We start from the raw sequence: 10,009 nt of genomic DNA on the forward strand, positions 1-10,009 counted from the left end.
GGAAGGAGAAAAAATAACAGTGCTGAGCCCCCCGGATGACCTTGATTATGGACCATTGATTTGGGCGACCCAGAGGTCAGCATGGTAAATTCTTCCTGTTCTTACACACCACAGTACACACATGTAAATGTAATTATCACAAGGAGTTGAACCTTCATGTCAGAACACATATGATTCTCACTTTGTGTAAAGAAAAATGGCACAGGTCCTAAATCCAGTCATTCACATTTTTAAAAAGAGATCTTTAGCCAGTAGATTCATTTAAATATTTGGCACCAAAAAGTATTTGGATGCGCTTCAAAGCATTAGATACAAAATTTAATTATTGCTTAAAACAAACAAACAAACAAAAATCTGTCAGTGAGGTTAGAAAAAAACTTATTTTCCTTTTGAATAAAGTTGTTTTCTTACCCCATTGGCAGATATGTTTTCTGGTTTTAAACATAATTTCGATTAAAAAAAATCAACTTAATGTCTTGAGTCATTTTGCTTCTCAATTAAAAAGTAAATATGCAGTTTATTTTAGAAGTCAGTATTAGTGGGGCACTTTGTCACCGTAGAAACTGCCATTATTATTCCATATTATATTTTCCATTTATTCCATATATATATGCCATATCATTATTTTTAATATAATTTAATTTTTTAAGCTTAATTTAAAACAACTTACAACAATTATGAAAAATACAAAAGTTCATGAAGCATAAATACATATTTAGGCCAACAGATCATGTAATTAGCCTAACGAAATTACATTTAAAACATGTGACAACTTGTCTCAAACTGGTATTCATGAGAGAGAAAAAACACTTGACATGAGAATTTAAATTATTCTTTAATAGTTCAAATCTGCCTGCATTATTTAGTTGACTCTTGTGCTTGTGTTGTTTTATTGTGTTCACTCGTTTACTCAACAGCTAAAGAAATAAATATGATGATATTTAAATTTGGTTTCATGACAACAGTAGATGTTTGAAACACACTATTCAAAAGTTTTGAGTATATGTTTTTGTCTCTTATATGCTCACCTGCATCTATTTGATCAAAATACAGTAAAATCAGCAATATTGTGAAATATTATTACAAATTAAAATAACTGTTTTCTATTTTAATACTTAAAAAAAAAATATATAAATATACATTTATTTATGTGATGTTTAAGCTGAATTTTCAGCATCATTACTCCAGTCTTCAGTGTCACATGATCCTTCAGATATCATTCTAATATGCTGATTTGTTGCTCAATAAATATTTCTTATTATTATCAAAGTTGAAAACATTTGTGCTGTGTAATATTGTTATTAAAACCATGCTACATTTTTTCAGATTTCTTTGATGAATAGAACGTTCAAAAGAATCACATTTATCTTACTGACCTCAACATTTTCAATGGAAGTGTACAAAACCTCTGCTTTAGAAAACACATTTGTGTAATTGTCTTTTGGCTCAAGACTTCATTACATTGAAACAAATCATTGTTCCTTGGAACTTGGAATGTTTGCAGCTATTATACAACAGAAGTGGGGGGGAAAAGATCTTATTTCTTCAGTCATACCCAATTGCAAATATTTGCATCTTGACATTAAAATATTTGGAAGGCTTTTAAGACTGCATATTTTCCTGCTGTTACGCTGCTCAATTTGACCTATTTCCTATTCCTTACTGAAAACAAAACTTCCAAGCACACTCACTCACATATTTGTATCATTGCGATCATGGCTGACTCATAACAGTCCACACAATTCTTAACTTTTATGTAAATCAGACCATCCCTTACAAAGCACAACAAAATGCTAAACTGTTATCACTTTGCAGCTACATAAACTGCTTAGTTAAACAATAAAAACTTAAATTGCTCATTGCTGTTTGATTAGGAGTACAATTCTTTAAAGAGCAGGTGTTCTCTGTCTGAAAACAATTCATTTGTTCTATTTACCTTGTTGGGTGTTTGAATAGCTCAGCATGAATTATGCAACCACCTGAGATTGAAAAAAAACCAAACAATATAAACAGCTGGAAAGAATTTGAAAACAAATGCTGCAATGAAAGTTTAAATGTTATAGGCTACATCCACTCACACAGGGCTTTACATTAACTTTTTTTGCTCACCAGCCACTGTGGTTTTCCAAAGTTAGGCTAGCCTACTAGCCACTAAGAATTTTTACTGGCCACAATTTTGACACCAATACCATGGGAAAAAACTGCCATAGATATTTTTAAAGGGCCAATAAAGTTTCTTGAAACACGCAGCATTATTCATTCTGTTGGCATAATTTCCTCTGAAACAGGAAGACATAGGCTATCCAGCAGCCTCTCGCCAGTTTTAAAATGGCCAATAGCATTTCATTTATATCACAGCTCGGCCAGAACCGTTGAGCTCGGTAAAACCGCAGTTTCCTCCTAATCTCTAACCGTTTCTCCTCCATATCGCTCTAAAATATAGCATTCTGTGCAGAATTCATATGAGCCCGATACGTTCGCATATGATCCGCTCTGTTCTATCGTGTCTCGACCGAAGCAGACTGTGTGCGCGCTGCGGCGGTTCGCGTGACACTAACGTGAAACCAGACTTCATTCGCCCCAAGGGAACGCATAATTACACTGTCTGAATCGTTCCCTATCCCCTGTATAGTGCACTAGTTGTAGTTCACCATATAGAAAATAATAAATGTGTGAAGAAGAGTGACCGATTTAAGCCGCAGCGTCTATTTATAATATGGGGGCGGGACGCTTAATTCTAGAAAGCATTTGAAGAGAGCGAGAAAACGCAAATGGTATCTTATAGCCCATTTATTATGCGGAAAATGAGTATTGGAAGTGTTTCATATATTTCACTATATCGAAATATATCGAAAAATCTATATTTTTGACAACATTTCAGATGCCTTTTAAAAAGACTCCAGTTAAAAAATGTAGGCTATAATTTAACCTGCCAAAGTGGCTAGTAGTGACGTGTTACACGCCACTGTTAAAATCCACCTGCACTTCGTGTCAAGCTCTGCACCCTTGTTTTGTGATTGGAAATAAACGTTAAAGTGCCCTTTTTTGGATTTTTGAAAATGACCTTTCATGTAGTGTGTAACATCTCTAAGTGAATGAAAACGTTTTAAATCTGAAAGTGCACCGTATATAAAGTTATTGTCGACTCTTGAGTCAATGAAATGAATCGTTTTTCAAACGAATCATAAGCGTTTCGTTGTGACGTCAAGACGAAACATTAGCATATTGCCCGCCCACCTATTGCACCGCAGACACCAGGGAACCGGCAGCTGATTCCTGTGGACACTGGAGAGCATCATGTCGAGAAGACGCTGTGCTCTACAATGTGAAGGTAAAGGCAGTTTTTTCCACTGCCCAAGGACGAGCATGTGAAGAATCAGTGGTTAAAATTCATCTTTACCATGATACTTCAGCAGTATAATCCTAAACTTTTGCTGTGTTCCCTTTATTTTACTGACGACTTCTTCTCAAATCTCAGAGTTCAATGCAGGATTCGCAAATCACTTGCTCTTGAAAGATGGTGTTCAAAATACTAAGTTTTGAGTTTTATATTGTGTTGGTCTCCTGCTAACTGGTTAACTCACATTATTACTGTCTTACTGAAATACTTATGCTAATCAGTTGTGGGCCATTATTACCTAAAACTGTGTCTATTAATGCAGATCGTCTGTCGTTCTCACTACTTTGAGGAAAGATTAAGCATGGAGCAAAATTTGTTTTACCAATGTTTATGTTACATCAGTCATTCATGTTAAAAAAACTTTATCGGTAAATAAATAAGTACAAGTAAAATAATCGGTTTATTGATGGACATCCACTTGTTAATGCTGATGGTGAAGAATTACAGTTGCAACATCTCATAATGTTCTCAAACTGAGAAGTGTATCACTGAGAAACGTCCAGCTCGAGTCGTCCTTGCGATGGAGGTTCAGGTTGAATGACTAGTTCTTCCAGTGTTTCATCATCGCATTCACGCTCGGATTGATATGGTAAAACAATGTCATTGTTCATGATTGTGTTAGTCTACTCTACGGTTTAGGAAGCCTCAGGACAGCTGACGTTGTTATGGCAATGGGCGTTTTTGTTTTTGACGCGCACGCTGTACACGGTAAACCAATCACAACAGACTCAGCTGTCTGGCCAATCAGAGCAGAGTAGTTCGCGGAAAGGAGGAATTTAGAGAGACTGATTCAACTGACGAGTCGTTTGAGAATCATTGAAAATGTGGTGATGTGCAAATGTATATTATGAGAAAATTAAACCGTTTTTTGACCTTTGATGCATGTAAACCTGTTGTAGGAGACTCCAAAACAACATTAGGAAACTTTAAAATAGCATAATAGGGGCACTTTAAGAACAGTCTCTCACATTCTGCCTAGATTTTGAGCCTTGAAACCAATGAGTGAACTTGTAATACTTAGCTTAAAGTCTCCATAAAGTCTAGACATTGGCCCTGGCCTGATGACATCAACTTTGCATCTTAAATCTGTTGCTTGAATTGTAATGAAAGTGTTGAAAGAAAAAGACAAGGAGGGTTTATCACTTCAAAAAAACACGGCACGAAAAAGTGATCTCAGCCAAGATTCATCAGCAGCATCATGCAAACAGCTCCATGGAAACACATCTTTGGAAGCAGATCATTTATTTGCGCTTCCAAGCACTTGAGGTCGACCCCGTCTGATATATTTACAGTTGCTTACTCATGAGAGACGGTTCTGAAACTCATGAGATGCGAGATTATTCATCAGGACGTTTTTTCTGGCGAGAGCATCTTCATTTATCGCTCTTCAGATGGTTGGGAATGGCTCCTCTGCATAGAAACAAGAAACAGCTGCTGCTTTGTCGGCCACTAGGGGGCGAAACTTTCAAAAAGTCCCCCAGTTCATCTGTGGCCACAACTGAAATAGTTCTATGAATTACATGGGCATCAATAACACTAACTTTGAAATAACTACAATTCAAGAATTATACTATTAGCCTAAATCTTTTTTGTGACAACAGTAGGCCTACCCTGGCCTTGTGGGCCGTTTGGGTCCCTTAACAGCTTATGGCATTAGTCAGAGGTCAAGGATGAAGACTTGGTGCAAACAATTCCTTTTGTGAGGGATTCAGTTTGCCTAGTTTAACCTTTGAGGGCAATCAATGGGAGCTTAAATCTATTTTAATTTTTATAATTTAATATTTTCATTCACTTCACATTTCTATATTCATTATTTCATAAAACATTTATTTCATAAGATTATTTGTGCAATTGAAATTCTTATACATAATTAAACACTTGTCATAGGTTATAGGCCTATGCAGCATCTTTTTTTTTTTTTAAGAAAAAGAAACATGCTGAAATATCCGCTAATCATTTGGACATTTTCCATCTAAAACTGTTGACTCTTTTCCCTAATTATTCTATGATTATAATAAAAAATCTCATTAATTGAGAGACATATATCTTCATTTTCAGTAGTATATTTATAAATGACATATTTATTGTATATACACACACATTCATGTCTATTTAAACATGTTATAATATTATATCAAATAAAATAATAATGATTTAACTCAAACCTCACACCCCCTGGGTTTTCACTTTTTTAAGCTTATTTTCAGTAATGGCTTTACAGTTATGTGCGGCAATTATTAAATATTATATCTATGACTATAACTTGCTTTTCTGAACCTATGGAAGTTGATCAAGTGTTGCAGTAGGAGGGGCCGGAGGGAATCTGCGCGTGGGGCTTCGCAGGAGGTAACCAATCAATACTCTCTCAATTCCTCAGAAACAAGCTCTGAACTTCAAGACACTGGCTTTATTCGGACAAATATCTTTTTATCATCTCGGAGTGTTTGAAATGAGCTCCACGGGCAGAGGAACTCCTCTCAGTCTCGCTGTGGTGGTAATACTCTTCTCATTGGGAACGCCGTGGACTTTCCGAGAGGAGAAGGAGGATGTGGACAGGTAAAGTGCGCGTGCTGTCAGCTCGCTGCTTGCACTAACTCAGAGGATGGAAAGTTTGTTTCCTGTGCGTGAGGAAGAATTGTTTCAGTAAAAAGAAACAGCTGACGTCTTCTTTGTCTTACAGAGAAGTGTGTTCAGAGAGTAAAATCGCAACGACGAAATACCCGTGCGTAAAATCCACGGGAGAGGTGACCACATGCTACAGGTAAGGAACTGTTTACTTATACAGTTGAGCGTTCTGTAGGTTCTTGTTTGTGGGTATATATTGTCTGTAATAGCTTTTGTGATTTATTTAACGTTTTGTATTTATTGAAGCAGGGCTGAATTGGACAGCTTCTCATATGAATAAATAAGTGCCCTATATGTCTGTCTATCATGGTCATTTTACATGTTTATGCAATGAAACCTGCTTTGCTTGAAAAAAAAAAAAGTCGTATTTGCAGGAAGGCTGCCAATAAATTTTGGGTTGTGAAAAAATTGTTTTATGGTTAAGTTTGAAATAGACCCACTGGCTCCATTTCTGACAGCAGACCGTTTTTAATGTGCCATTGCATTCTACACCACCAACAGTACACAGACTCCAGCTGTGTTTAATGCAGTTCTTATGTGCAGATGGAAGAACCATATACTGAGTTTATATTTAAAAAATGAGACCCACATTGTGTCCTTTCATATTGAAAATGACTCGAAAATCTGTTCAATCAGCCGGTCAGTTTCTCGTTCTCATAAAGTGCCCAGGGTTTTCTTTCACTTGGTTAGCTGTGTTGGTGTTTTGTGTGGGGCATGTTAAGTAATCCTGTTTTCATTCCTGTGACCTTTTAGAATTAGTGAAAGAAAGCAAGGAGATATTATTCTTTGAAGGTTGGGGATTATGATGCTGGAGGTTTAAGCCGGCTCCGGATGCAATGCAGACCAAGATTCCTCAGCCTTAGCGCAGTAACTTAAGCTAGTTTTGAAAGCAGGTCTTGTCTTTCCAGTCTACTACTTTGCCAAGGGATGGTTAGATTATTATTAAGGTTTATTGTGTTGCTGCACACTCCGTCAGTTAAAGGTATAGTTCGTTTAAAAATCGACTCACATTAACTCACTCTCATAACTTTTCAAACCCATATGTTTGAAGGAGAAGTTTTTATGAATGTACTTGACATCAAAGCATGGATCTTTCTGCAAAAGACAGAAAGCACCATAAAGTTTTATAAATGTGGTTCAAATGATTCGGTCATATGGACTACTTTTATTCTTCATAATCTCTTCTTTGTGGTCCATGGATGGCATAAAGTCACACAGGTTTGGAAATGTATTAATAAATAATGGCAGGTTTCATTTTAGGATTAATTATTTCTTTAAATATTTATCTAGAATAGAAATCAAGCAATCAAAATTGTAGATGATTTTATTCTCTCTTCCATTTTCACTTGATAATTGTGGCACTCTCCTCTGTGGTGGTGCATTTCAGTCCACCTGCATGCTGGAGGCTGGAGGCTGGAAGTAGCAAGTTAAAGCACAAACTACTACAGGTTTTTTATTATTATTTCAGCAGGCGCTGATGTGTGATGCTTTGAAACACTTGCCAAAATCGCTGTTAAGCTTGTCCTTGTAAATTCCTGGCGTGTATGGTGCGCCAGCGCTGGTGACCTGTGGAGTCCCTAAATCTCTCAAGCGTGCTTTGAGAGTATTTACACACTGGGTCTCAAGTGAGCACGCTTGTCAGTACCATTTGCTCATATGCAGATCACTAAAATGACTCAATCGCTGTTTTGATATGAGCTCATCGTAAATTAACAGGTGCAGTTAGTATAAGCCACCACACCTCTTTTCGGTTGTGGCTTGGCGGCTCTCAAAATCGTGATGGGATATTTGGAAATATTTGTGTGTCATTTATTGTTCAATTAATGCTTCTGATGTGATCTGATTTGATTTGATCTTCTGCACATCTGTTGTTGTGTTAGAAACATCCCTGGAAGCCAGGTTTTGTCTCTTGAATAGATTATAATGTCTAACTAAGGAGAACTAATAATCATGCATTGCAGTTTGACATTGTCTTTGGTTGTGATCCATCCTGGAGCTTGATAGCTGTGAAAACTAGCCAGGGATGTAGAGCTAAAACTTTCTGTCCATCAATGAATGATCAGTTTTTGAGCTCTTATTGGCTTTGAATCTATTTGTGTATAAAAGTATTTTGGTTCTATGTTGTACCAATTTGCTTGTGGCTGAATGTAATAGATAGCATTTTGTATCTGAATAAGGGCTGTTAATGATTACATATCTAAATCAAACTACCAGCTGTGCTAATTATTTAATTAAATTAAAATGTCAATGTTTTATGAAAAAAACCCCCACAAGTTTGCTAAAAAATGGATGAGAAAATAATCGACAATGCAAAAATAAAACACAAATATAAAAAAATGTGACTTTAAAAGTGTAAATCACATGTTTTTCTAAAGTGACACTTTCCAACAGCGACACCAGCGGTTAAAGTTACATTCAGGAAACAGCATATCTCTCGCCTAGTTTTAACAGCCCCCTTAAGTGTGCCGTGGGTTTGGTGGGGGGTAATTAAGGATGAACAGGGAAAAGTCACGTGAGGGGAGGCAATGCCTCGATCGCACTATGATTGGGCAATTGCTCTGTTCTCGCGATAAATCCCACCTCGTGCTTTATGTGCGTTCCACATCCGCGATTCAGCCTAAATGAACAGTGTTAATGGGAAGACTTAAAAAGTAAACAACTCAAAAGTAAAACGTACACTTTTTTTTATAGTGTAAGTACTGTTTAATTAACCCGGAAACATTAAGTGTCGACATTAAGTGTAACTAACATGAATTTACATTGGAAAAAACATTAAAATAAAACTGTAAGGATAGTTTCGTTCTCATTTCAGAACACCACTGAACGCCACTGACATTATACATTATATTTATTCATACTGAATTAACATTAAAGGGGTCATGACATATAAAATTTGCCATGATCTTTTTACATATAAGAGGTCTTTGTACCATTAAAACATCCTACAAGTTTCATAGCTTAAAACATCCATTATTTAATCAAGCTCCAAAAATGGCTCATTACGATATTGTGCAATTTGAGACATCACACTGGTAAATACATCTGCATATTTACATTTACATTTACATTTAGTCATTTAGCAGACGCCTTTATCCAAGGCGACTTACAAATTAGGACTAAATTCAGCGAGTCATCATAAAGAGGCAAGAGCAACAACAACGCAGGAAGTGCTCAAAATACGAAGTTCAGGTATTATTCAGAGTAGCATAAGCCTGATAAGTGGTGTTTCGATGTGTGGTGTTTTTTTTTTTTTGTTTTTTTTTTTCTATAAGGTTAAGTGCTCACGGAAGAGATTGGTTTTCAGCTGTTTTTTGAATGTTGTCAGGGATTCTGCATTCCGGATGAGGGTGGGGAGAGCGTTCCACCAGCATGGAACTGTGAATGAGAATGTTCTGGAAAGTGATTTTGTGGCTTTCTGTGATGGAACCACGAGACGTCGCTCGTTGACCGATCGTAGGTGTCTGGTAGGGATGTAGACTCGTAGGAGTGAGTGAAAGTAGGAGGGAGCTGAGCCTGTGATAGTTCTGTAAGCAAGCGTCAGTGCCTTGAACTTGATGCGAGCAGCTAGAGGTAGCCAGTGCAGAGAGATGAACAGAGGAGTGACGTGGGCCCTCTTGGGCTCGTTGAAGACAAGACGAGCTGCAGCATTCTGGATCATCTGTAGGGGTTTGGTCGCACATGCTGGGAGTCCAGCCAGAAGGGCATTGCAGTAGTCAAGCCTAGAGATGACTAGGGCCTGGACGATAAGTTGTGTTGCATGCTCAGTTAGGAAAGGCCTGATCTTCCTGATGTTGTGCAGTGCAAACCTGCATGATCGAGCTGTCTTTGAAATGTGATCTGTGAAGGTCAGCTGGTCATCAAACGTTACTCCAAGATTTCTGACCGATCTTGATGGGGTGATTAATGATGACTCTAGCTGGATGGTGAAGTCGTGCTGTAGAGATGGATTGGCAGGGAGGACGAGAAGCTCAGTCTTTGCCAGGT

At 37.3% G+C, this 10,009-nt stretch overlaps 1 long non-coding RNA gene across 1 annotated transcript; it reads left to right on the forward strand.

Annotated features, from left to right (window-relative positions):
* The first annotated feature begins 5,653 nt into the window (after window positions 1–5,653).
* LOC309491965 lies at window positions 5,654–6,161 on the forward strand. The gene is made up of 2 exons (XR_014203382.1): window positions 5,654–5,956; window positions 6,081–6,161. It is a non-coding gene; the product is annotated as an uncharacterized lncRNA (long non-coding RNA).
* The last annotated feature ends 3,848 nt before the right edge of the window (window positions 6,162–10,009 follow it).

This window comes from Leuciscus leuciscus, assembly GCF_965113295.1.
Source record: "Leuciscus leuciscus genome assembly, contig: HAP1_SCAFFOLD_780, whole genome shotgun sequence".
Classification (NCBI taxonomy): domain Eukaryota; kingdom Metazoa; phylum Chordata; class Actinopteri; order Cypriniformes; family Leuciscidae; genus Leuciscus; species Leuciscus leuciscus.